The following is a 24,101-nucleotide window of genomic DNA, read 5'->3' as shown; positions in this document are numbered from 1 at the left end:
CACGCCCCTCACCCCCACAGCCCTGGGTGAGTTTCTATCCTGCTTCAGCACCCAGCCAGCTGATCCTGGGTTTGTCAGTGAGCTCCCCACCAACCAGCCAGCCCCAGCCATTCTGGTAATGCACCCTCCGGCCTGGCACTTACCGGAGCGCTGCCTGAGAACGGGTTACCGGGCAGCCCCCCAGGCTCCAGGGAATCGACACCAATGACCTCGTGATTTGGGGTCTTGAAGGGCTGCAGGAGATGACTAGGGGCTGTGCCCTGTTGCTGCTCTGCTCTCGGCCTGTCCAGCATCCGGGCAGGCGTGGGGAGGCTCTTCCCTATCTGCATGGGGAGGACGCTGGTTACAGTTCTCGTAGAAGCCAATGAGAGCCACCTGTCTTAGATGAGGTGCTCACAGAGCAACCAGCCACAGCAAACCTCAGCCTCCTTTCACTCCCCTGCCCATTACCAACCCCCTCCCCCGCATGCAGTAGACATGCCACCCATGGTGTCTCCATGCCAGGAGTCTCTGGGAATGGGGACCTTGTGGGTGTCCCAGAGACTGATCTCCTCGGGACAGTTGCCCTTTGTCTGATGCACCTGGCACAACCAGGAGGTTCTCTCACTATGGGACAGTGAGCTCACGCTGGGGCAGCTTGGCTGAAAAACACACGTGGGCCTGGGAGTCGGTGGTTCTGCTCCTGCTTCTGCCACCAGCTGCTGGCCCTGGGCAGTGCTTAATTTGTAAGGAAAGAGGTGCCGGGGCTTAAGCAGCTGTTTTACATTCATAACTGATGCAGCAAACCCAGAGGTGTCAGGGCTCAGCCCTGGCCCAAATGAAGCACTGGTCTTGGGGCTGAATTCCCAGCGGTGGGCACTGGTTTGGGGCATGCATTTTGAGACATTCTTGGGCTCGATTCTCAAGCGCGGACCTCGGAGTCACACCCCCAGGGGCTCAGCCAGGTCTGCGGCACCCAGAACTATTGATCTGCCCCTCCCCATGTGCTACAGAGAGCACATGGGCCTTCCTCACCCAGCCAGCGGCTGGGGCTGCAAAGCTCCATGGAAGTGGAAACACCGGGCTCCTGTGGCTACTCGCTGCTGTGCTGGACGGAGGCTGGGCAGGGTGTTCCAGCACCATGTGTTCAGTTTTGTTACACTAGAAAGGGAAGCCTCATTTCCCTGGGAACCTCCCTGGGCGACTGGGGAGCTCCTGGAACTCCAAGACCAAAGAAGCGACCCTCAGCTCAGGCCAGGAGGGGAGTCGATTTCACAGCTCCTAACCCCCTTTTTTTTGGCCCGTCTGTTTCACTAGCCTGCTCTAGGCACAGCCCTTGTCCTGGGGCATTGCTGCCGGTGAGCAGTGATTTTGACCGTAACAGTTACACTGGCACAACCAGGGGTGGCTCCAGACCCCAGCACGCCAAGTGCATGCTTGGGACGGCATGCCGTTGGGGGCGCTCTGCTGGTCGCCGAGAGGGCAGCAGGCGGCTCCGGTGGGCCTCCCACAGGCATCCCTGTCGAGGGTCTGCTGGTCCCACGGCTTCGGTGGAGCATCCGCAGGCACGCTTGTGGGAGGTCCATCGGAGCCGCAGGACTGGCGACTGGCAGAGCGCCCCCCGTGGTGTGCCACCGTGCTTGGGGCAGCGAAATGGCTAGAGCCGCCCCTGGGCACAACCCCAGTTACTCGCCCCCTCGGAGAATAGCTGTTGGTACAGTTGCACTGACACTATTCTCAGGCTGAGACTAGCTGCCTGCCACATTGGAAGGGTTGCAATTGTGTCAGACAAGAGCTCTGTCAGGCTCCCACTCCCCTTCCACTTGGCGTGAGGGCTGAGAAATCCTCACTTGGCAGGACTGTGACGAACTGGGAATGTTCTTAACATTTTCTCTGAATACTGTGTTGGTGCCTCAGTGTCCCCTATGCAGTTCTTAATATCTAGGTGGTGGAATAAGGGTGTGTGATTGCTGGAGAGGAAGGGGCCAGTGCACCTAAATGCCTGACACTCTGTCTTCTAGCAACTGATGGCCTGGGCCCCTCCCCTGCAAAGATGCCAGCTGAAGGTGTTGGAGACAAAGAGGTCCGGTGACCTCCTTGCCTGGGAAAGAAGCTGAGCAGAGAGGAGGGGCTGCAGGGGGTTGTCAGTGTGGAGCTGGCTGGGGATGAGGAGTGAAATGCAGATGTGGGGGTCTGGCTCACTGCCCCCCAGAATGGACCCGGCTGAGCGGTCCGGTTCGTTGTATCTACAAGTTCTGTTTTAGATCGTGTTCCTGTCATCGAATAAACCTCTGTTTTACTGGCTGGCTGAGTCACATCTGACTGCAAAGTGGGGGTGCAGGACCCTGTGGCTTCCCCAGGACCTTGCTGGGGCGGGCTCGCGGTGGGAAGCACACGGAGGGGCAGAGGATGCTGAATGCTCCAAGGAGAGACCCAGGAGGTGAAGACGTGGGAGCTTCTTGCCCTGAACAAGTCTGCTCCAAGGGAGAGGAGGCTCCCCAGAGTCCTGCCTGGCTTGGTGGGGAGCAGTTCCAGAGCATCGCCCGGTGATTCCAGCTGCCCAGAGAAGGGAGACCCTGGGTCACTCTGCCAGCAAGGGAGGGGCCTGTGGAAACACTTCTCTTTGACGTGGAGGCTGAGGCTCACTTTGCCTGTCCAGGCAGCAGCGAGGGGCCTAACCCCAGCCCCGCTGTTTGTGGGTCCACCATAGAACAGGTGTTAGGCCGAGGGACCTCATGGACTGTCTCATGGCAGAGCTCCCGCCCACACTGTCCAGACCAGGCTCTGGGAGCGAGAGGTGGGGAACGGGGCTAAAGGACACTCGTCTGCCTGCGGACACCCCCTGGCCGCGGTTACCTCTTTCTGGGGTATCGCCAGACTCTTCCAACTGTCGCCCCCTTTGCAGAGCAGGCGTCTGATCATGGTGGATTTCCCAGAGGCCTCGGGGCCGAGCACCAGGATCTGGAGCTGAGTCTGGCTCATGGGGCCACGGTGCAGCGGCTGCTGTTGGGGGGAGGCAGGAAAGCGTCAGGGTGTGTCTGCACCCATGAAACTCACAGGGCAAGCCACCAGCGGAGACGCTGGGACCCAACGAGGGGCAAGCCCTGGATTACATGGGCAGTGCAGCCATGCGGCGGGGGCTGGTCAGTCCCCACACAGGGGCTGGCTGCTCAGAGGCCGGCTGGTGCTGGTGCTAATGCCCTCAGAAAAGTGCCAGGGGGCCATGCCGCAGAGCTCACTGCGTAACCGGCGTGCCATGCTTCTCCCCGTTCCTTCCAGGAGCCCCTTCCCTGCCCCCTATTATTTCAGGGACTCCGCACTGCTCACCCTGACAGGGGGCTGTGTGCTCCCTCCCATACCAGGCTCATGCTAGCAGCTGTCTGCACCCCCTTTCCCAGACCCGGGTGTCTGTGTGCACCCCCTTCACAACTTTCTGGGTCCCCCAGGCCCCTTCTCTCCACACCAGCCTCCCCCAGTCAGAGCAGGGTGTGCCCAGGCCACGCCCCCATTCCCCCACCCTGGGGAGATAAGCATTCAGTGTGCGGGAGGATGGGCCAGCTACTGTTATCCTGCGAGGGGCTAATGGGTGCAATCAGCCAGTCTGAGCTCGAGGCAACTGCCCAGGGAGCTGGAGCTCTAGTGGGCTAAAGAGATGGCAGGGGCAGGGCTCCATGTGCCCCCAGAACAGCCGGGGGTGCCTGGAACATTCCCTGAAATTTCAGCATTGACTGAATTGCAGCCCAGCGGCCAGCTACACCAACAAGCCAGGGCAAGGCCTACACAAGCACAGCCCATGAGCCCCAGGCCCCTAATTCACTCGCTCCAACCCCCTGCCCCTCACTAGGGGGGGCTGGGAGAGCAGAAGCCAGCTGGCCCCTCAGGAGAATCACCCCAGCCCATCCAGACTGGGGGCAGGGAATCCAGGCTGATCTCCCCCCAGCACCCAGCCCATCCCGCTGGCATCTTCCACAGCCACCTGGCTCCAGCCCTGCCAGTGTTACACAGTGTCCAGCGCCCCCCAAGACAAACTCAGGCCATGTGGGGCTGGAGCCTTCATGGGTTCAGCCCCCTGCGTGGAGCCAGCACCAGGCACCCCTACCAGGGCTGCTTCCTCCAGGGGAGCTTTTAAACCAGCTGGGGAGCAGGCAGCACCAGCCCTGCATTTCAGACCAGGCCCCTCCCAGAGGCCCCCAGCCAGCTGCCCTTACCTCTGTCCCAGAACTGACTCCAGACACAGCTGCCTAAAGCCTGCCCCAAGCTGCCTGCCACTGTCTGGCTCCCAAGGCCTCCGCCCACTGTGTTAGCCACGCCCACAGCAGTGTAGCAGAGCCTGGAGGGCCAAAGCATGGCCCCAGCAGGCAAGGGGATATCAGGATCCCAGGGGCTAACATGGAATCTCCCCTTTACACCAGCCCCCCACTCTGGGCCTGTCGCTCCTGTGCTCCCCCATGTGTCCCTGGCCCACCCGGCTCACCCCATGCTCAGCAGGATTCAGAGCTGTACGTCCTCATGGGCAGAGCAGAGGGATATCGAGACTCGTGGGGGTGTGGTACTCAGGCACTCTGAGAACAGCCAGCCCCCTCACTGAGCCAGGGGCTCCCCGGGGTCTCAAGCCTTTACTCTCAGGCCTTCTCTGCATGGGAAAGTGGCACCAGTTTGACCAATGGGGCAAACTGAAACCGGAGCAAAGCCCATGTGGCTGCTCTGATTTGGGTTTCACAGGGGCTCGGGACAGACCAGTTCCAACCAGTTCCTCATCGATTTCAGTTAAACATCTTGGAGAGGCAGGGAAAGCTGCACAGGGTTCCTTCTTCCCCCCAGGATGGGTAGCTGAGTCCCTCTCCCGCTGGGAGCAGCAGAGGCCCCCAGTTCTTTCCCCCAGGAGCTGGCCTGTCACTGCTGGGGTGGGGTACGTGCCCCCAGAGCAATTGGGCTTGCTATTATCACTCCATTGAGATTCACTGGGCACTCCTCCCTGTTTGGGCTGTCCAAAGAGTCGGGCAGCATTGCTGCGTCAGTCACTTGGGGCAGCTCCACCCTCACAGTGATAGGCTCAGGCTCTCTGCAGACTCAGGCAGATGGGGGCTATGTTGGCCATGCTTGAGCCATTTTTCAAGCTTTTCTTCACAACCACAAGCGCTCATCTGTACAGGGGAGAAGGGCACTGCCCCAACTTACAGGGGCATGGGTTTAAATCCAGGAGAGATGCTTAGCCAGTCAAGGGTGCTGGATAAATACCCTGGGTAGATACTTCTCCATTTCCTCCCATCCCTCCCTGCTTGGTGCCCAGGGACGTGCGGAGTTATCCTGCCCTGCGGGTAGCTCAGGGATCAGTAAAAGCCAGTGCCCAAGGAACTGGAGAGGTGAGTGGCCTGTGAGCTCCTTGGCTGAGGGGCTGGAGGCATTTGCTCTCATACTGGGGATCACACGGGAGCCACCCACGGCAAGGCGAGAGCCGGGCTGTGTCCCAGGGAAGAAAGCTCGCCAGGCAGCTGACATGGATGGAGTCTGGGTTCCAGCAGCAGGAGCAGCACACCATTTTAAAGGTGGTGTCAGCCCTTCGCCCCCAGCCCACACTCCCTGCCTTCTGCTTCTTGCTGGGCCCCGACGGCCAGGCCCAGTGACCGTCCTCTCTGTGGTCAGATCACACCTGCAAACCCGCTCCCCCGCAGCCCTCCTCGCGGCTGGTGGGAGGTGAAGCCCGGGGCAGAGCTGCATGGCTGGTCTGGGGGACTGGGACAGAGACGGCCCCATGCAGCGCTGAGCACACTGGCAGTGCTCGGTAAAGAATCCACTGGGAACCCTTCAGCTCCTGGCTCATGCCCTTCCCTTCAAGGAGGGAGGGGTGTCACTTCACAAACAGCCCCTCCCTTGCCCCAGAGTCCCGTGTTAAAGTGCATTTGCCAGCAACAGGAGAAATGTTTGGAGCACAGAGCCTGCTGGAATTGCAGAGCTCCCGGGGCAATGCCATGCAGGTTTGGCCCGGATGCCCCTCCGCACATACCTGTGTGAACAAAAGGAGAGCCCCTGGTAGAAAGCTCAGGCAGCTCCCTCCAGCAAGGAGCCCCTCCCCTTGCTATTTTAGAGCACATGGCACTTACATAACAAGTTACATAACATGAACCTCTAACCAATCAGAGTTAATCTTTCCATATAAGGGTTTGTTAATCACATGCTCATAGTTCTCCATTCCACATGCTGAGCTCACCCCCTCCCCCCCCCCCAGTCTTCTCTAAAATGTTCCTAGGAAGGTGAGTAACAACCTGCTTCCCTAGGCATAAGCACCCTGCAAAGCACATTTTATCCAAAATGAACATAAGCATACTCTTCAGTGCCCACTACGACCCAGCAGCCCCGTGTGCCCCTGCGACCCGGCATGCCCGTGTGCCACCAGAACCCAGCATGCTCGTGTGCCCCTGCAACCCAGCATCCTGTGTGCCCCGGTGACCCAGCAGCCCTGTGTGCTACCAGAACCCAGCATGCCCGTGTGCAACCAGAACCCAGCATCCCCGCGTGCCCCTGCAACCCAGCATCCGCCTGTGCCCACTATGACCCAGCAGCCCCGTGTGCCCCTGCAACCCCGCATGCCTGTGTGCCACCAGAACCCAGCATGCCCGTGTGCCCCTGTGACCTAGCATCCCCGTGGACCCAGTAGCCCCATGTGCCTCTGCAACCCAGCAGCCCCATGTGCAATCAGAACCCAGCATGCCCGTGTGCCCCTGTGACCCAGCATCCCCGTGTGCCACCAGAACCCAGCATGCCCGTGTGCCCCGGTGACCCAGCATTCCCGTGTGCCACCAGAACTCAGCATGCCCGTGTGCCTGTGACCCAGCAGCCCCATGTGCCCCTGCGACCCAGCAGCCCTGTGTGTCCCTGTGACCCAGCATGCCACGTGCCCCTGCGACCCAGCAGCCTCGTGTGCAGCCAGAACCCAGCATGCCCTAGAACAAGGCAAGATGCAAAGTGCATGATTTTAATACTGACCCAGACAGTGCTAAATAATGTCAAATATTTTCCCTGCCTTCTCCCTTAAAGACTCCTCTCAGCATCACTTTTTGTAGGGCAGGGAGGATCAAGCAATAGGGGGTCACTGATGTACACTGCTAACTCATTGGCTTTTCTTCTATACCCTCACCATGGAGCCAGTCTGTGCCAGCTCACAAATGGGGACATGATAGCATATCTCTGAACTCCTCTCTGCTCCCAGTAGGTCAACATGAAAAGCCAGATCCTTTGAGACTTTCTGCAAGAAAGTCTTTTCCAAATACCTGTTCAACTGCACTTATCTCCTCAAAGTCTCTCCTAAAAATTCAGTATTATTGAGGCTTCATGATGCAAAGACTCTCTGGGGGTCAGACTGGGGTTCTCCTTCAGCCACCTGACTTCATGTGTCTTGCAGATGAATATGAAGAACCCACTTTTTTGATTTTTGGGTACAATAGACTGTCACGGAGTCCCCGGGCGATGCTCTGGAACAGCTCCCCACAAAGCCAGTCAGGACTTTGAGGAGCCTCCTCTCCCTTGGAGCAGACTTGTTCAGGGCAAGAAGCTCCCACGTCTTCACCTCCTGGGTCTCTCCTTGGAGCATTCAGCATCCTCTGCCCCTCCGTGCACTTCCCACAGCGAGCCCACCCACGCGGGGTCCTGGGGAAGCCACAGGGTCCTGCACCCACACTTTGCAGTCAGACGTGACTCTTAGCCAGCCAGTAAAACAGAGGTTTATTCGATGACAGGAACAGGGTCTAAAACAGAGCTTGTAGATACAGCGAACCAGACCCCTCAGCTGGGTCCATTCTGGGGGCAGTGAGCCAGACCCCCACATCTGCACTTCACTCCTCGTCCCCATCCAGCTCCAGACTAACAACCCCCTCCAGCCCCTCCTCTCTGCTCAGCTCCTTTCCTGGGCCAGGAGGTCACCTGATCTCTTTGTCCCTAACATCTTCAGCTGGCACCTTTGCAGGGGAGGGGCCCAGGCCATCATTTGCTAGAAGACAGAGTGCCAAGCATTTAGGTGCACTGGCCCTTTGCTCTGCCAGATACTTAAGAACTGCCATGGGGACACTGAGGCACCAACACAGTATTCATAGCAAATATTAAGAACATTCCCAGTTCACATCTCTCCCCCCTTCGAGACTGAACTGAGCAAGGTCACTCCAGCCAGTGACCTAGGGAAGTTCGAACCCACCAACGTTCCCATGGATGCCCCAGCATCTCTCCCATTCCTTGGTGTGAGTTACACCAGGACAGTCCAGTCTCACGCCCTCCCTTAGGTCGGGTGTGCTTGATGGCACTTGCAGGCTGCATGTGCGAAGGTTTATGCGGCTTGAACCCTTTTGCTACCCCAATACCCCTGGGGTTCAAACTGGGACAGGGTCTTTTCCCAGCACTCTGGGCTGCGATTCGGGCTCTCTTGGTTAAGAGCCCCCATCTTGGCCTTGATCAGCTCTGGGCTTGGGCAGCCGCTTCCCACCTTGTGGCCCAGATACAACACCTCTGCCGTCCCCACCTTACACTTTCCAGCTTTTATCGTCAGTCCCACCTCCTTGAGGCAGCCCAACCCTCTCTTCACCTGGGACTCCTGTTCCTCCCAGGTCTGGCTAAAGATGCACATGTTATCAGTGTTTGCCAGAGCCAAGTTCTCCATCCCCCTCAGCTTGTCTAGAATCTCCCCAGGCCTAGGCATGGGGTCGGCATCAGACACTGTGATGGTTTTAAGCTTCTGATAGCCCCCACAAAACCAGATCATCCTGTCTCCCTTTGGGACCAGCCCCACGGGTGAGGCCCATGGGCTGTAAAATGGCTGGATCACATCTAAAGCCAGCATGTCCTTGACCTCTCTCTCCAGGTTCTAGGCTGCTTTCCCAGTGACTCTGAACGGGGAACACCTGATGGGGAGATTAGCTCCCACCTCAGGGAAGAGATCCACCAGGGGATCTTCCCCCTTCTCCTCCCAATCCTCCCTTTCCAGGTCCAGAGGTCCCCTCACTCTCCTCCCATACAGCAGCTCGAATGGGAAGAATCCTGTGGATTCCTGGGGCACCACCAGCTGCCTCCTGATTCCCCCCAGTTCTACTTCCCCTTGGGGAGCCCATTCCCGGTACAGGAATCCCTTCTTCCACAGGACTCTGTCCCTGCAGCCTTCCCCAAGGGGCTTTGTAGCACTGTGGCCTGCAAGTTCCCTTAGCTTGTCCAAGGAGGGATCCCTCTGCAGCTCGGTCTGGAATTCAGCTGCTGGGGCAGTGAGTGGGACCTGCTCCCTCTTGCTGGCTGGGCCTAGGGTGTAACGATGCGGTTCTGGCGGGACCCAACTGAGAGTGCCAATTCAGGACCAATTGCTCAAACAGGGCAGTCACAGCCCAAGGCCGGGGGTTTTCCACCTCTAAGGCAAACCAAACCAGCCAGACAAAAAGGACTTCGGTTTCACCCCACTGGCTAACCACAAGTCACACAAGCAATTTCCTTAGACACTCCAGTCTCCCAATATCACCACCAGTGCCACCCGTCCTGGGGTGAATGGTTATGAAAACCAACACCCCAGTAAAAGAAAAAGGTTCTCTCGATCCCAAAGGACCAAGCCCCAGACCCAGGTCAATATACACATCAGATCTTACCCACAAATCACGCTGTTGCCAATCCTTTAGAATCAAAAATCTAAAGGTGTATTCATAAAAGGAAAAAGATAGAGATGAGAGCTAGAATTGGTTAAATGGAATCAATTACATACAGTAATGGTAAAGTTCTTAGTTCAGGCTTGTAGCAGTGATGGAGTAAACTGCAGGTTCAAATCAAGTCTCTGGAGAACATCCCCCGCTGGGATGGGTCATCAGTCTCTTGTGTAGAGCTTCAGTTTGCAGCAAAGTCCCTCCAGAAGAAGGAAGCAGGACTGAAGACAAGATGGAGATGAGGCATCAGCCTTTTATAGGCTTTTCCAGGTGTAAGAACACTTCTTTGTTGTTACTGTGGAAAATTACAGCAAAATGGCGTTTGGAGTCACATGAGCAAGTCCCTGCACACCCTGCTGAGTTACAAGGCGTATCTGCCTCCCCTCAATGGGTCAATTGTGTAGCTGATGGTCCTTAATGGGCCATCAAGCAGGCTAAGCAGAGCTAACACCAACTTATCTGGGGTATTTCCCAGAACTGCAGTACCAATTTGAAATACAGACAGTATACAGCCAATACTTATAACTTCAACTACAAAATGATACAGACATACAGACAGCATAATCATAACTAGTAACCCATAACCTGGTCTTAGACACCTTATATGACCCCCTTTACATAGGATTTGGTGCCACTACAGGACCTTGGTTGCAAACCATGTTCTATATGGTCCCAGTTTATATCAATAACATCACATAGGGTCACAGCCCCCCTGAGCCCTGTCCCTGGTAGCTCCCTCCCTGCTGTGTAATCACTTACCAGCAGCACCTCTGGACCAGGCAAACCTGGTTGGCAGCCGACCTGCCCTGCCTGGGTGTCCCCCCACTCAGCTGGGGTCTCAGCTCCCCCCGTGCTCAGCGCTGCCCTTGCTGTCCCAGTGGGGCAGCAGCGAGCTTCTTGCTCTGGTCACAGCATCAGAGCCAGCGTGAGCCCCCTCTCCGGTGTGCAGGGCGGCGGGGAGCATCTCTCCCTCCCACTCAGCCCCATGGGGCTGGTTACAGGTAGGCAGGTATCCTGAGCCCAGCAGCCCCTGCCTCCTGCCAGTCAGGTCATTTGCATTTTCACTGACCATTTCCATCTTAGCCAATTGGTTCCCTGGATTTGAATTCAAACCCTCAGCCTTTATAGGAGCAGGGCCTGGATCCTGTCCCAAAGAGACACAGTCACCCTCCAACAGGGCCTCCCAGCCGATATCCTGGAGAACCCCAGCTACCAGCCAGCCCGACCCCTCCTGGGTCTGCACAGGGATCCGGGCCATAGACAGGGTGAGGTGCTTCACCCCAGGGACCTTCATCCAGGTCCCACAGCCCCTCAGCATCTGCGGCTGCACCACCACAGTACTCTCTGTCCCAGGGTCTCGCCACCCCAGGCGTGTTTCCCCACTGACCCCTGGGCAGCCCCCTATGTCTCTCCGCTCCACCATCGCCAGTCCATGCTGCTGCTGCTTTTCCTGCAGCTTTTCCTCAAGCTCTTGCTCCCATCCCATCTGTCTCCTATCCCCTGATGGGGAACACGATGGTGAAGTCCCTCATATGGTTGGGGACTAGACCCTCGGGGATGCCTGGCTGATGCTCCAGCTGCTCCCAGATCCTCTTGTAGCCCCATCTGGGTCAGAAATCTTCTCCTCAGAGCAGTCCTCCTCCTCCAACTGCACAATTAACTGTGCCTTGGTGCACTTCCCCATGCGTAACCCTCTCTTTGTGCACAGGATCACAATGTCCTTCTTAAGGAGATGGTGATAGGCCATCACTTCGCCATTCCCAAGTGGCTCTGGACTCACACGCCTGCGTGCTCTTGGCTCCCCCATGGTTTCCAGGAAGAACCCCTGGTGTGCCAGCCCTTCTCGTGGTCACCACCTCTTTGCCAGGGTTGAGCTGCAGACTCCTCCACCCTGGGACTGTTCCTGCAATCCCCAGGGGAACCCTGCTACTGCAAAAATCCTTCTCTCTCCCAGGGTCGAGCAGCAAGCTCCTCCGCCCCTGAGACTGCTCGCTGCAGTCCTCAGCGGGACCCCGTTACTCCAACAGTCCTTCTTGCTGGTCACACACTCCCAGAGGTTAACCGCTCCCTGAAACCGTCCCCCTCTGAGCCTTCAGCATGCCTGGTCCTCATTATCCCTCCTTTGTTTTACTGCTCCACAGTCACTTACTGCAAGCAGCGCCATTCACGGGGTGCAGTAGATCCTACGGCTGCCACTAGTTGTCACGGAGTCACCAGGCGATGCTCTGGAACTGCTACCCACCAAGCGATTCAGGACTTTGAGGAGCCTCCTCTCCCTCGGAGCAGACTTGTTCAGGGCAAGAAGCTCACATGCCTTCACCTCCTGGGTCTCTCTTTGGAGCATTCAGCATCCTCTGCCCCTCCGTGCGCTTCCCACAGTGAGCCTGCTCCAGCGGGGTCCTGGGGAAGCCAGAGGGTCCTGCACCCCTGTCATAACATTTCTTCCCAGATCTGGACCTTAGCGTCCAAAATATGGGTGTTAGCATGAAAACCTCCAAGCTTAGTTAGCAGCTTGGACCTGGTATTGCTGCCACCAGCCAGGAATTATACAGTGCCTAGCTCACTGTGGTCTCCCCAAAACCTTCCCTGGGGGACCCCCAGACTCAGATTCCTTGAGTCTCACAACAAAGGGGAATAAACCATTTCTCTTCCCCCTCCTCCCCTCCAGGTGCTCCCTCCCTGGGTTCCTGGAGAGATATATAGATTCAAGCTCCATGAATCTAAACAAAGGGATTCCACCCTCTTTACCTCATCCCAGATTTCCCCGCCCTGGGGACCCTAGGATACTCCCTGCTTCAAGTCCTTGAAACACAAGTACCGAGAGATCTAATCTCTCTCCCCCCTCACCCAGAGGGTATGCAAAGTCAGGCTTAGTAAATCTAACACAAAGAGATGTTCCCCCTCCCTTCGTTTCTTAGCCTTAACCAGTGAAAAACACTCAAACAGGTCTTAAAAAGAAAGCTTTATATAAAAAGAAAGAAAAAGGACATAAAATGGTCTCTGTAGTAAGGTGACAATATACAGGGTCAATCGCTTAAAGGAAAAAAAATGAATAAACAGCCTTATCCAAAAAGAATACACTCCAGCAACTACACACATGTAAATACAAAAAACAACAACATAAACCTATTGTCTTACTATCCTTGTACTTACAACTTGGAAACAGAAGATTAGAAATCCTGGAGATTCCTGTGGTCACTCTCAGAACCGAGAAAAGAACGGACCAAGAACAAAGGACTTACACCCAAAACTTCCCTCCACCCAGATTTGAAAAAGTGTTGTTTCCTGATTGGTCCTCTGGTCAGGTGTTGTTTGTTACCCCTTTCCAGGTGAAAGAGACATTAACCCTTAGCTATCTGTTTATGACAACCCGCACTTTGCAGTCAGACGTGACTCTCAGCCAGCCAGTAAAACAGAAGTTTATCAGATGACAGGAACATGGTCTAAAACAGAGCTTGTAGATATAGCGAACCCGACCCCTCGGCCAGGTCCATTCTGCGGGTCAGTGAGCCAGACCCCCATGTTTGCACTTCACTTCTCGTCCCCAGCCAGCTCCAGACTAACAACCCCCTCCAGCCCCTCCTTCTCTGCTCAGCTCCTTTCCCAGGCCAGGAGGTCACCTGACATCTTTGTCTCCAACACCTTCAGCTGGCACCTTTGCAGGGGAGGGGCCCAGGCCATCAGTTACTAGGAGACAGAGTGCCAGGCATTTAGGGGCACTGGCCCTTTGCTCTGCTAGATACTTAAGAACTGCCTAGGGGACACGGAGGCACCAACACAGTATTCAGAGAAAACATTAAGAACATTTCTAGTTCATCACAGGGACCTTCCGAGGAAAATGGCTGGCTGGAGAGAGGGTGGCTGGCTGGGTGGGTGGGGGTGTGGATGTGCATGGGGCAGGTCGAATGAATGGAGAGTTATGTATGGGGATGGATGGCTGCCTGCACAGATAGATGGATGACTGTCTATGGGTTGGATGAAGATGTATGAAGAAATAGAGGAATGGATATTTATGGGGATGGACGGATGGATGGACAGACAGGACAGGTGGGAAGGCAGATGTGAATTAGAATGGATGTGTGGGCAGGTGTATGTGTATGAGAATGGACAGCAGGAAGGCTGGGCGGAGCTGTATCTGGACGGGGGAAGGGTGGGCGGAGATGTATCCGGACAGATGGAGGGATGGGGGAAGGGTGGGCGGAGGTGTGTCGCGGCGGATGGAGAGACGTGGGAAGGGTGGGCGGAGGTGTGTCAGGGCTGATGGACAGATGGGGGGAAGGGTGGGCGGAGGTGTATGCGGACGGATGGAGGGACGGTGGGAAGAGTGGGCAGAGGTGTATCCGGACGGATAGAGGGATGGTGGAAGGCTGGGCGGAGGTGTATCCGGATGGGGGAAGGGTGGGCAGAGGTGTGTCGGGGTGGATGGAGGGATGGGGGGAAGGGTGGGTGGAGATGTGTCGGGACAGATGGACGGATAGGGGGAAGGGTGAGCGGAGGTGTGTTGGGGCGGATGGAGGGACGGGGGAAGGGTGGGTGTAGGTGTGTCGGGGCGGATGGAGGGACGGGGGAAGGGTGGGCGGAGGTGTGTCAGGGCGGATGGACAGATGGGGGGAAGGGTGGGCGGAGGTGTATCTGGATGGATGGAAGGACGGTGGGAAGGGTGGGCGGAGGTATGTCGGGGCGGGTGGACGGATAGAGGGCTGGCTGGATGGAGGGACAGCTGGTATGGTGATGGATGGATGGATGGATGTGTGTGGGGAGTGAAGATAGAGGATTTTCTGGGGCTGGATGGGCGGATAAACAGCTGGATTGACGGATAGATAGCTGGCTGGATGGAGGTACGGCTGGTATGGTGATGGATGGATGGATGTGTATGGGTAGTGAAGATGGAGGATTTTCTGGTGCTGGATGGGTGGATAGACGGCTGGATGGATGGGATGGAGGGACGGAGGCATGGCTGGATGGATGGATAGATGGCTGGATGGGCAGATAGAAGGCTTGCTGGATGGACAAACGGCTGGATGGATGGAGGGACGGCTGGTATGGTGATGGATCTGTGTGGGGAGTGAAGACAGGATTTTCTGGGGCTGGATGGACGGACGGAGGGACGGCTGGCTGGATGGATGGATAGACAGCTGGCTGGATGGAGGGACGGCTGGTATGGGGATGGATGGATGTGTGTGGGGAGTGAAGACAGAGAATTTTCTGGGGCTGGATGGACAGATAGACGGCTGGATGGATGGATAGAGGGACAGTTGGATGGACGGATTGAGGGACGGCTGGATAGATGGCTGGATGGATGGATGGAGGGACAGCTGGATGGACGGATAGATGGCTGGATGGATGGATGGAGGGATGTATGGATGTATGGATGGAGGGACGGCTAGTATGGTGATGGATGGATGGATGTGTGTGGGGAGTGAAGACGGAGGATTTTCTGGGGCTGGATGGGTGTCCATGAGGATCTTTCCATTGATGTTGGAGGCTTGGGTTCACCCCCTTCTTTTTCTCTGTCATTTCTTCTTCCTTCCCCCTCTCTCCTCCCGTCTCGGCTCACCTCTCACCGAGGCTTGTGCTGGTAGTACTGGGCAGACCCTTCCATGGAGGTGGAATGGCTGCGGGGAATTCGGGAATGTGGGATCCTCTTTATAGACTTTCACCATCCACCTGTCTGCAACTCCACTTCCCAGAAGCAGGATCCCTCTGTGTCCTGGGACTGGTCCCTTGGGCTCCCTGCACCTTCCCCCCACTACTCCTCTCTGCAGATCCCCTCTGGTTCAGAATAACTCAGACCCCCAAGGATCTGGTGAGCCACTCCCACCACGGCCACACTCTTCACCCCCTCTCTTCCAGCCCTGGTGCCAGACGGGGAGCAGGAACTCACCTTCCACCCCAGCCTGGGGGAGCTCTCCGCCTCTGAGGTCACCCACAACTCCACTCTGCTCTCCTGGACCGTCCAGGCCGGGGAATTCAACTCCTTTCTCCTCCAGTACAAGGACGCGGAGGGCTAACCCCAGGCGCTGCCCATGGACGGGGGATCCCACATGGTCACCATAACCAACCTGGCCTCCTCCTGCAGATATAAGTTCAACGTCTACGGCATCTCCAGCCGCAAGTGCCTTGGCTCCATCTCCACCGACACCGTCACAGGTCAACGGCTGCTCCTTCATGTGCCGAGCCCTTCCCCTTGTGCCCCACTTTACCCTGCAGCACAGTAACAGAGCTGGCCATTGAGAAAACATTCTTCTCTTCCATCTCTCTTCGTTGTCTCTCCATTGCACAGGAGCTTGGGGGACCCAGAGGCTGCTTCCAGCCCATGTTCCTCTGTCCTGCTTGTCTGAGTCTGCCCCAGTCCCCCTTCCTTGGACTGTCCATGGACCTCTTTATGGTGCCTCCTCATGACTGTGTACTCCTCCATCCATCTCCCGCATGCAGCCACACCTCCATCCATCCATCCATCCTTCTCCAACATGTACCCACACCTCTATTCATCCATCCATAGCATCCATTCATCTCCTGCATGCAGCCACACCTCCATCCATCCATCCATCCTTCTCCAACATGTACCCACACCTCCATCCATCCACCCACAGCATCCATCCATCTCCCAGATGCAGCCACACCTCCGTCCATCCATCCCTCCATCCATCCACCCACAGCATCCAGCCAGCCAGCTGACCACCATCCATCCATCCAGCCACAGCATCCATCCATCTCCAACATGTACCCACACCTCCATCCATCCATCTCCCTCATGCAGCCACTCCTCTGTCCATCCATTCACCCACAGCATCCAGCCTGCCAGCTGGCCACCATCCATCCATCCACCCACAGCATCCAACCATCTCCAACATGTACCCACACCTCCATTCATCCATCTATCCACCCACAGCATCCAGCCATCCATCTCCATCATGTACCCACATCTCCATCCATCTATCCATCTTTCCCATTCAGGATACAATCAGGGTCACCCAGGCCCCCATCTCCGAGTCCCATTTCTCCTTTTTGCTCCCATGCAACCTCCCCCGCTTAACTTTTCATGCCCTTCAGGTCCCTGGGTAATGGGGAGGAGCCCCCGGCATGCCCTGCCCTTGCTCTCTCTGGTTCATGGTCCCCCACTGGACTCAGTGAGTGGCCATGCCCCTCACCCCCGCAATATCTCTTCCAGCCGTGGCACCACCAGAGGAGGAAGTTGGGATGCAGCTCCGCCTTGGGGAGCTCTCAGCAGCCAACACAGCCCATGACTCCATCGACCTCTCCTGGACCGTGGAGGAGGGAACATTTGACTCCTTCATCCTCCAGTACCGGGACAGAGAGGGCAACCCCCGGGTGCTGCCTGTGGACGGTGCCCTGCGCTCCCTCCACCTCCATGACCTGGCCCCCTCCCGCAGATACAAGTTCAACCTCTACAGCGTCTCCGGCCGCAAGTGCCTCGGCCCCTTCTCCACCAACGCCATCACAGGTCAGCGGCTGTGCCCAGACGCCTGGGTCTCTCGGTCGCTCTGGCTCCTCGACCTTCACGTCTCTTTCCGGCAACGCTTGTGCCCTTGCTCATCACTACAACCCACAGCATGGGTGTGCGCTGTGTGTCTGTCTGTGCTGAGCACCCGGCATCCAAACTGTCCCCAGGGTCCCGGGGCTGCATCCTCCTTCTCCTTCCACTCTCCGTCTCCTTCCAACTTCTCTCTCTTTCTGCCTTCAGCTTCTCTCAATCTCAGGCAACGGGTCTTTCTTTCCCCTTCTACCTTCTGTCCATCCAATGTCCTTCTTTGATCTCCATCACTGTCCTGCTTCTGCCTTTCAGATGGTGTGCGCCTTTCCTTCTGCCTCCCCTTCTTTCTGACTTTGTCCATCGTCTCTGAATCTAGGGATCCTCCCCTTCCCGTCACCAACCTACTCCTCATATCTCCTTCTCCTCCGCTTTCACTCTCATCTCTGAATCTAGGGATCCTCCCCTTCCCTCCTCTTCCCCTCACCAACCTACTCCTCATATCTCCTTCTCCTTCGCTTTCACTCTCTGTTCATCTGCTCCATCCAGTTCTCTCCTTTTCTTCCTCTACGCTGTTTATTCAATATTGCTTGCCCATCATTCTTCTGTTTCCTCCCTCTCAGGCTTTCATTCTCCCCTTCCCTTCCCGATCTCTCTCTCTCTGTCTCTCCACTTCCCTCAGATTCTTTCCTCTACTTTCCTTCCTCTTTCTTCCTTTGCTGCTTCCCCATTTCTCCCTTCCATTGCCTTGTATGTTTCCCCTCCTTCCTCATTCATTTTTTCTTTTTTTCTCTTTTGAGTCTTTATTTTTTTCTCCACTCTTCTGCTTTCTCTTCCCTCCTATTGTTGCCTTTTATCCCAGACAGTGATCTGTGCCCTTCACCCCCCTCTCTCTGTTTCAGCCGCAGCACCAACGGAGGCAGTACCCACCGCCCAGCCCAGCCTGGGGGAGCTCTCAGGCTCCGACGTCACCCATGACTCCATCCTGCTCTCCTGGACCGTCCAGGCCGGGGACTTCGACTCCTTCCTCCTGCAGTACAAGGACGTGGAGGGGAAACCCCAGGCATTGGCCATGGACGGGGGATCCCACATGGTCACCGTAACCAACCTGGCCCCCTCCCGCAGATACAAGTTCAACCTCTATGGCGTCTCTGGCTGCATGCGCCTTGGCCCCATCTCCACCGACACTGTCACAGGTCAGCAGCTGCTCCCGGGATGCCAGCCCCTTCCCCTCCCACCCTCTTTGCTTTGCAGTGGGTGAGGACAGCAGCCACCAGCGGGGACATTCCTGGGAGGATGCTTCCCAGATTCCAGCCTCCATGACCTGTCTACTGGCCATTCAACAGATGGAGGAGTGTGGATGGAAGTCTGTGGGTGGATTGACAGACAGAGAGAGAGATCAGTGTGTATGAAGCAGATGGAATGAATAGATAGATGAGTATGAGGTGAATGAATGAATTAATGAAATGATACATGGATGGTTGTCTATAGGGATCAGTGGGGATGGATGGATGGGGATGGTCATGGATGGATGGATACGTAGATGGAAGGCCATCAGTGGGGGTGGATGGATGGATGAGCAGATGCATGGATGTCTACTGGTATGGATGGGAATGGATGGATTGATGGTCATGGATTGATAGATGGATGTGCTTGGGGATGGATGGGAATGGAACGGATGGATAGATGAATGGATGTGGATTGGGATGGATGGATAGATGTGTAAGGGGATGGAGTGGCTGGATTCATGGGTTGATGTGTATGGGGATGGAGTGGATGGATGTGGATTGGGATGGATGGATAGATGGGTGGATGGGGATGGATGTATGGATAAGGAGATGGATGGATGGGGATGTGGATCAATGGATAAGAAGAGGGATGGATGCGTATGGGGATGGCTGGATAAGGAGATGGATGGATGTGGATGGAGATGGATGGATAAGGAAAGGGATGGATTGGGATGGAGATGGATAGATAAGGAGATGAAAGGATGTGGATGGAGATGGATGGATAAGGAGATGGAAGGATGTGGATGGGGATGGAAGGATAAGGAGAGGGATGGATGGGGATGGGGTGGATGGATAAGGAGAGGGATGGATGGGGATGGGATGGATGGATAAGGAGATGGATGGGGATGGATGAGGGTGGAGCAGATGGATAGATGCATGTGGATGGATGGAGTGGATGAATAGATCAATGGATGTGTATGGAGAGGGATGGATAAGGAGAGGGATGGATGGATAAGGAGGTGGATGGATGTGTATGGGGATGGATGGGGGTGGAGCAGATGGATAGATGCTGGTGGATGGATGGACGGCTGTATCTGGGAATGGACGGAATGATGGATGGGTAGAAGGATGGATGTGTTTGAAAAGATGGATGTCTGGGTGTGTGGGATGAATGACTGGTACAAGGATGTGTGGGAAGGGACGGGTAGACACTGGGTATTAATGGAGGTGGATGGATGTGAATGAAAATGGATGATGGGGATGGAGGCATGTGTATAGGGCTGGCTGGGTGTCACTGGGGATCTTTCCATTGATGGTGGTGGTTTTGGTTCACCCCTTTCTCTTTCTCTCTCATTTCTTCTTCCTTCCCCCGTCTCCTCCCATCTCATCTCAGCTGTACCCGTGGTTTGTGCCGGTCACTCTGAGGCAACCCCTCCATGGAGGCAGGGTGGCTGCGGGGAACCCAGGAATGTGGGATCCTCTTTGCAGACATGTCCCATCCTTCTGTCTGTCTGTCCCCAGCTCTCCTTCACAGAGTCAGGATTTGGCTGTGTCCTGGGGCAAGCCCCTGGGGCTCCCTGCACCCTCCCCCCACTAATCCTCTCTGCAGATCCCCTCTCACTTGGAATAATCCGGCTTCCCAAGAATCGGGTAAGCCACCCCCCACCCCAGCTGCACCCTCCACCCCCCTCTCTCTGTTTCCCGCCACTGCATCATGGAAGGAGGAACCCGCCCCTGCAAGCCCAGCCTGGGGGAGCTCTCAGCCTCCGACATCACCCACGACTCCACCCTGCTCTCCTGGACCGTCCAGGCCGGGGACTTCGACTCCTTCCTCCTGCAGTACAAGGACGTGGAGGGAAAACCCCAGGCGTTGGCCATGGACGGGGGATCCTGCATGGTCACCGTAACCAACCTGGCCCCCTACCACAGATACAAGTTCAACCTCTACGATGTCTCCGGCCGCAAGCGCCTCAGTCCCGTCTCCACCAACACCATCACAGGTCAGCGGCTGCTCCCGGGATGCAGGCCCCTTCCCCTCCCACCCCCTTTGCTTTGCAGTGGGTGAGGACAGCAGTCACCAGCGGGGACATTTCTGGGAGGATGCTTCCCAGATTCCAACCTCCATGACCTGTCTACCAGCCACTCAACAGATGGAGGAGTGTGGATGGAAGTGTGTGGGTGGATTGACAGACAGACACAGAGATCAATGTGTTTGAAGCAGATGGAATGAATGGATGGATGAGTATGGAGTGAATGAATGAATGTAAAGATACATGGATGGCTGTCTATAGGGATCACTGGGGATGGATGGATGGGGATGGTCATGGATGGATGGATACATAGATGGAAGGCCGTCAGTGGGGGTGGATAGATGGATGAGTAGATGCATGGATGTCTACTGGTATGGATGGGAATGGATGGATTGATGGTCATGGATTGATACATTAATGTATGTGTATGGGGATGGATGTATGGATAAGGAGATGGATGGATGGGGATGGGGATGGATGGATAAGGAGATGGATGGATGTGGATGGGGATGGCTGGATAAGGAGATGGATGGGGATGGAGAGAATGGATAGACAAATGGACATGGATGGGAATGGATAGATGAGTATGGGGATGGATGTATGGATAAGGAGAGGGATGGATGTGTATGGAGAGGGATGGATGAGGATGGGGATAGATGGATGGATGCGTATGGGGATGGCTGGATAAGGAGATGGATGGATGCATATGGGGATGGGTGGATAAGGAGATGGGGGGATGGGGATGGGGATGGATGGATGGATAGATGGATGGATGCATATGGGGATGGGTGGATAAGGAGATGGATGGGGATGTGGGTGGGGCTGGAGCAGATGAATAGATGGATGGATATGTATGGGGTTGGATGGTGTTTACAGGACTGGATGGGTGTGTCACGGAGTCACCAGGCGATGCTCTGGAACTGCTCCCCACCAAGCCAGTCAGGACTTTGGGGAGCCTCCTCTCCCTTGGAGCAGATTTGTTCAGGGCAAGAAGCTCACACGGCTTCACTTCCTGGGTCTCTCCTGTCAAAACATATTCCCAGATTTGGACCTTAGCGTCCAAAATATGAGTGTTAGCATGAAAACCTCCAAGCTTAGTTACCAGCTTGGACCTGGTAAAGCTGCCACCACCCAAAAAATTAGAGTATTTTGGGGCACTCTGGTCCCCCCAAAAACCTTCCCTGGGGACCCCAAGACCCAAATTTCTTGAGTCTCACAACAAAGGGGAATAAACCATTTCCCTTCCCCCCTCCAGGTGTTCCCTCCCTGGGTTCCTGGAGAGATACACAGAAGCAAGCTCCATGAATCTAAACAGAGGGACTCCATCATCTCCTATTTCCAGTCCTGGAAACACAAGCACTTCCCTCTTCACCCAGAGAGTATGCAAAGTCAGGCTAGTAAATCTAACACACACAGATTTCCCACTGACTTCTTCCCCCCACCAATTCCCTGGTGAGCTACAGACTCAATTCCCTGGAGTTCCCCACTAAAGAAAAACTCCAACAGGTCTTAAAAGAAAGCTTTATGTAAAAAGAAAGAAAAATACATAAAAATGGTCTCTCTATATTAAGGTGACAAATACAGGGTCAATTGCTTAAAAGAAATATGAATAAAGAGCCTTATTCAAAAAGAACACACTTCAAAACACTCCAGCAAGTACACACATGTAAATACAAAATAAAAACCATATAAATCACTATCTTATCATTACTTACAACTGGGAAACAGAAGATTAGAAAGCAGGAGACACAAATCCTCTCATAGCCGAGAGAGAGACAGGCACAAAACAAAAAAACAAAGAACTCAGACACAAACTTCCCTCCACCCAGATTTGAAAAAGTCTTGTTTCCTGATTGGTCCTCTGGTCAGGTGTTTCAGGTTACTCCTTTCCAGGTAAAAGAACATTAACCCTTAGCTATCTGTTTATGACATGCCCCCCAAATTGCAGACAGTGGGGAAGCACACTGGCGGCGATTTCCTCCTAGAACTTTACAATAAACAGATTAATACAACACATGCACCTTTACATATACCAATAAGTATATAACTAACAGACTTTTACATTTTAAGAACTCTTTTTAACTATTGGATTCTGGGAAACTCTCACGGGAGAGAGCATCAGCTACTTTGTTAGAAGCTCCTGAAATGTGCTGAATTTAAAAATCAAAATCTTGGAGAGCTAAACTCCAACGAAGAAGTTTCTTGTTGTTCCCCTTGGCAGTATGAAGCCACTTTAGCGCAGCATGGTCAGTTTGTAGCTGGAACCGCCATCCCCAAACATATGGGCGTAGCTTTTCCAGAGCGTACACAATGGCGTAGCCTTCCTTTTCGCTGACTGACCAGTGACTTTCCCTCTCAGACAGTTTCTTGCTGAGAAACACGACAGGATGGAAGTTGTGATCCGTTGCTTCCTGCATGAGAACTGCTCCTATACCACGCTCAGATGCATCTGTGGTTACTAGGAATGGCTTGTCAAAGTCCGGGGCTATTAGCACAGGGTCAGACATGAGCGTTGCCTTAAGTTGGGTAAAGGCCTTTTGACACTCATCAGTCCACTTAACTGCATTCGGCTGGGTCTTTTTGGTCAGGTCGGTCAGTGGGGCAGCGATTTGGCTGTAGTGCGGTACAAATCGCCTGTAATAGCCGGCCAAGCCTAAGAAGGATTGGACCTGTTTCTTTGACTTTGGGACAGGCTACTTTTGGATAGCATCCACCTTGGCCTGTAGGGGGTTTATGGTTCCTCGACCCACCTGGTGTCCCAGGTAAGTCACTCTGTTTTGGCCTATTTGACACTTTTTGGCCTTAACAGTTAGTCCGGCCTGCCTGATGCGCTCAAAGACCTTTTCCAGGTGTTCTAGGTGTTCGGGCCAGGAGTCCGAAAAAATGGCCACATCATCAAGGTAGGCAACTGCATATTCGCCCAGTCCTGCTAGTAGACCATCTACCAGCCTCTGGAAGGTGGCAGGTGCATTTCGCAGCCCGAAAGGAAGCACATTAAATTCATACACCCCTGTATGGGTGATGAATGCTGACCTCTCTTTGGCAGGCTCATCTAGCAGCACTTACCAGTACCCCTTGGTTAAGTCTATTGTAGAGATGAACTGGGCACGTCCCAACTTTTCCAATAGCTCATCGGTATATGGCATTGGATAGTTGTCCGGATGAGTTACCGCATTTAGCTTACAGTAGTCCACGCAGAAGCGTATTTCCCCATCTGGTTTGGGTACCAGAACCACTGGAGATGCCCATGCACTGGTAGATGAGCGTATTATACCCATCTGTAGCATGTTCTGGATCTCCCGTTTTATAGCAACTTGGGCGTGAGGAGACACCCGGTAGGGTGGGGTTCTAATTGGGTGAGCATTACCTGTGTCAATGGAGTGGTATGCCCGTTCAGTCCATCTTAGGGTGACTGAGAACAATGGGGCGAAGCTAGTGCACAGCTCCTTGATTTGTCGGCGCTGCAGACATTCCAGGGTGGTTGAGAGGTTCACCTCTTCCACGCCACCGTCTTTTTTCCCTTCGTAGTAGACACCATCAGGCCACTCACCATCATCTCCCTGGACTGTAAACTGACAAACCTGTAAGCCTCTGGAATAGAAAGGCTTGAGAGAATTAACATGGTACACTCTAGGCTTTACTGAGGAATTGGGAAACGCTATGAGGTAGTTCACAATTCCCAGGCGCTCTTGGACCGTGAATGGCCCTT

At 55.0% G+C, this 24,101-nt stretch overlaps 1 pseudogene; it reads left to right on the top strand.

Moving 5' to 3' along the window:
• Nucleotides 1–14,662: 14,662 nt before the first annotated feature.
• Nucleotides 14,663–24,101, top strand: part of LOC127033503 (tenascin-X-like) — a 34,407-nt pseudogene continuing 24,968 nt past the window's right edge.

This window comes from Gopherus flavomarginatus, chromosome 13 (genome assembly GCF_025201925.1).
Source record: "Gopherus flavomarginatus isolate rGopFla2 chromosome 13, rGopFla2.mat.asm, whole genome shotgun sequence".
NCBI lineage: Eukaryota > Metazoa > Chordata > Testudines > Testudinidae > Gopherus > Gopherus flavomarginatus.
The sequence above is the reverse complement of the archived record's forward strand: the minus strand, read 5'-3'. Positions and strand labels throughout refer to the sequence as shown.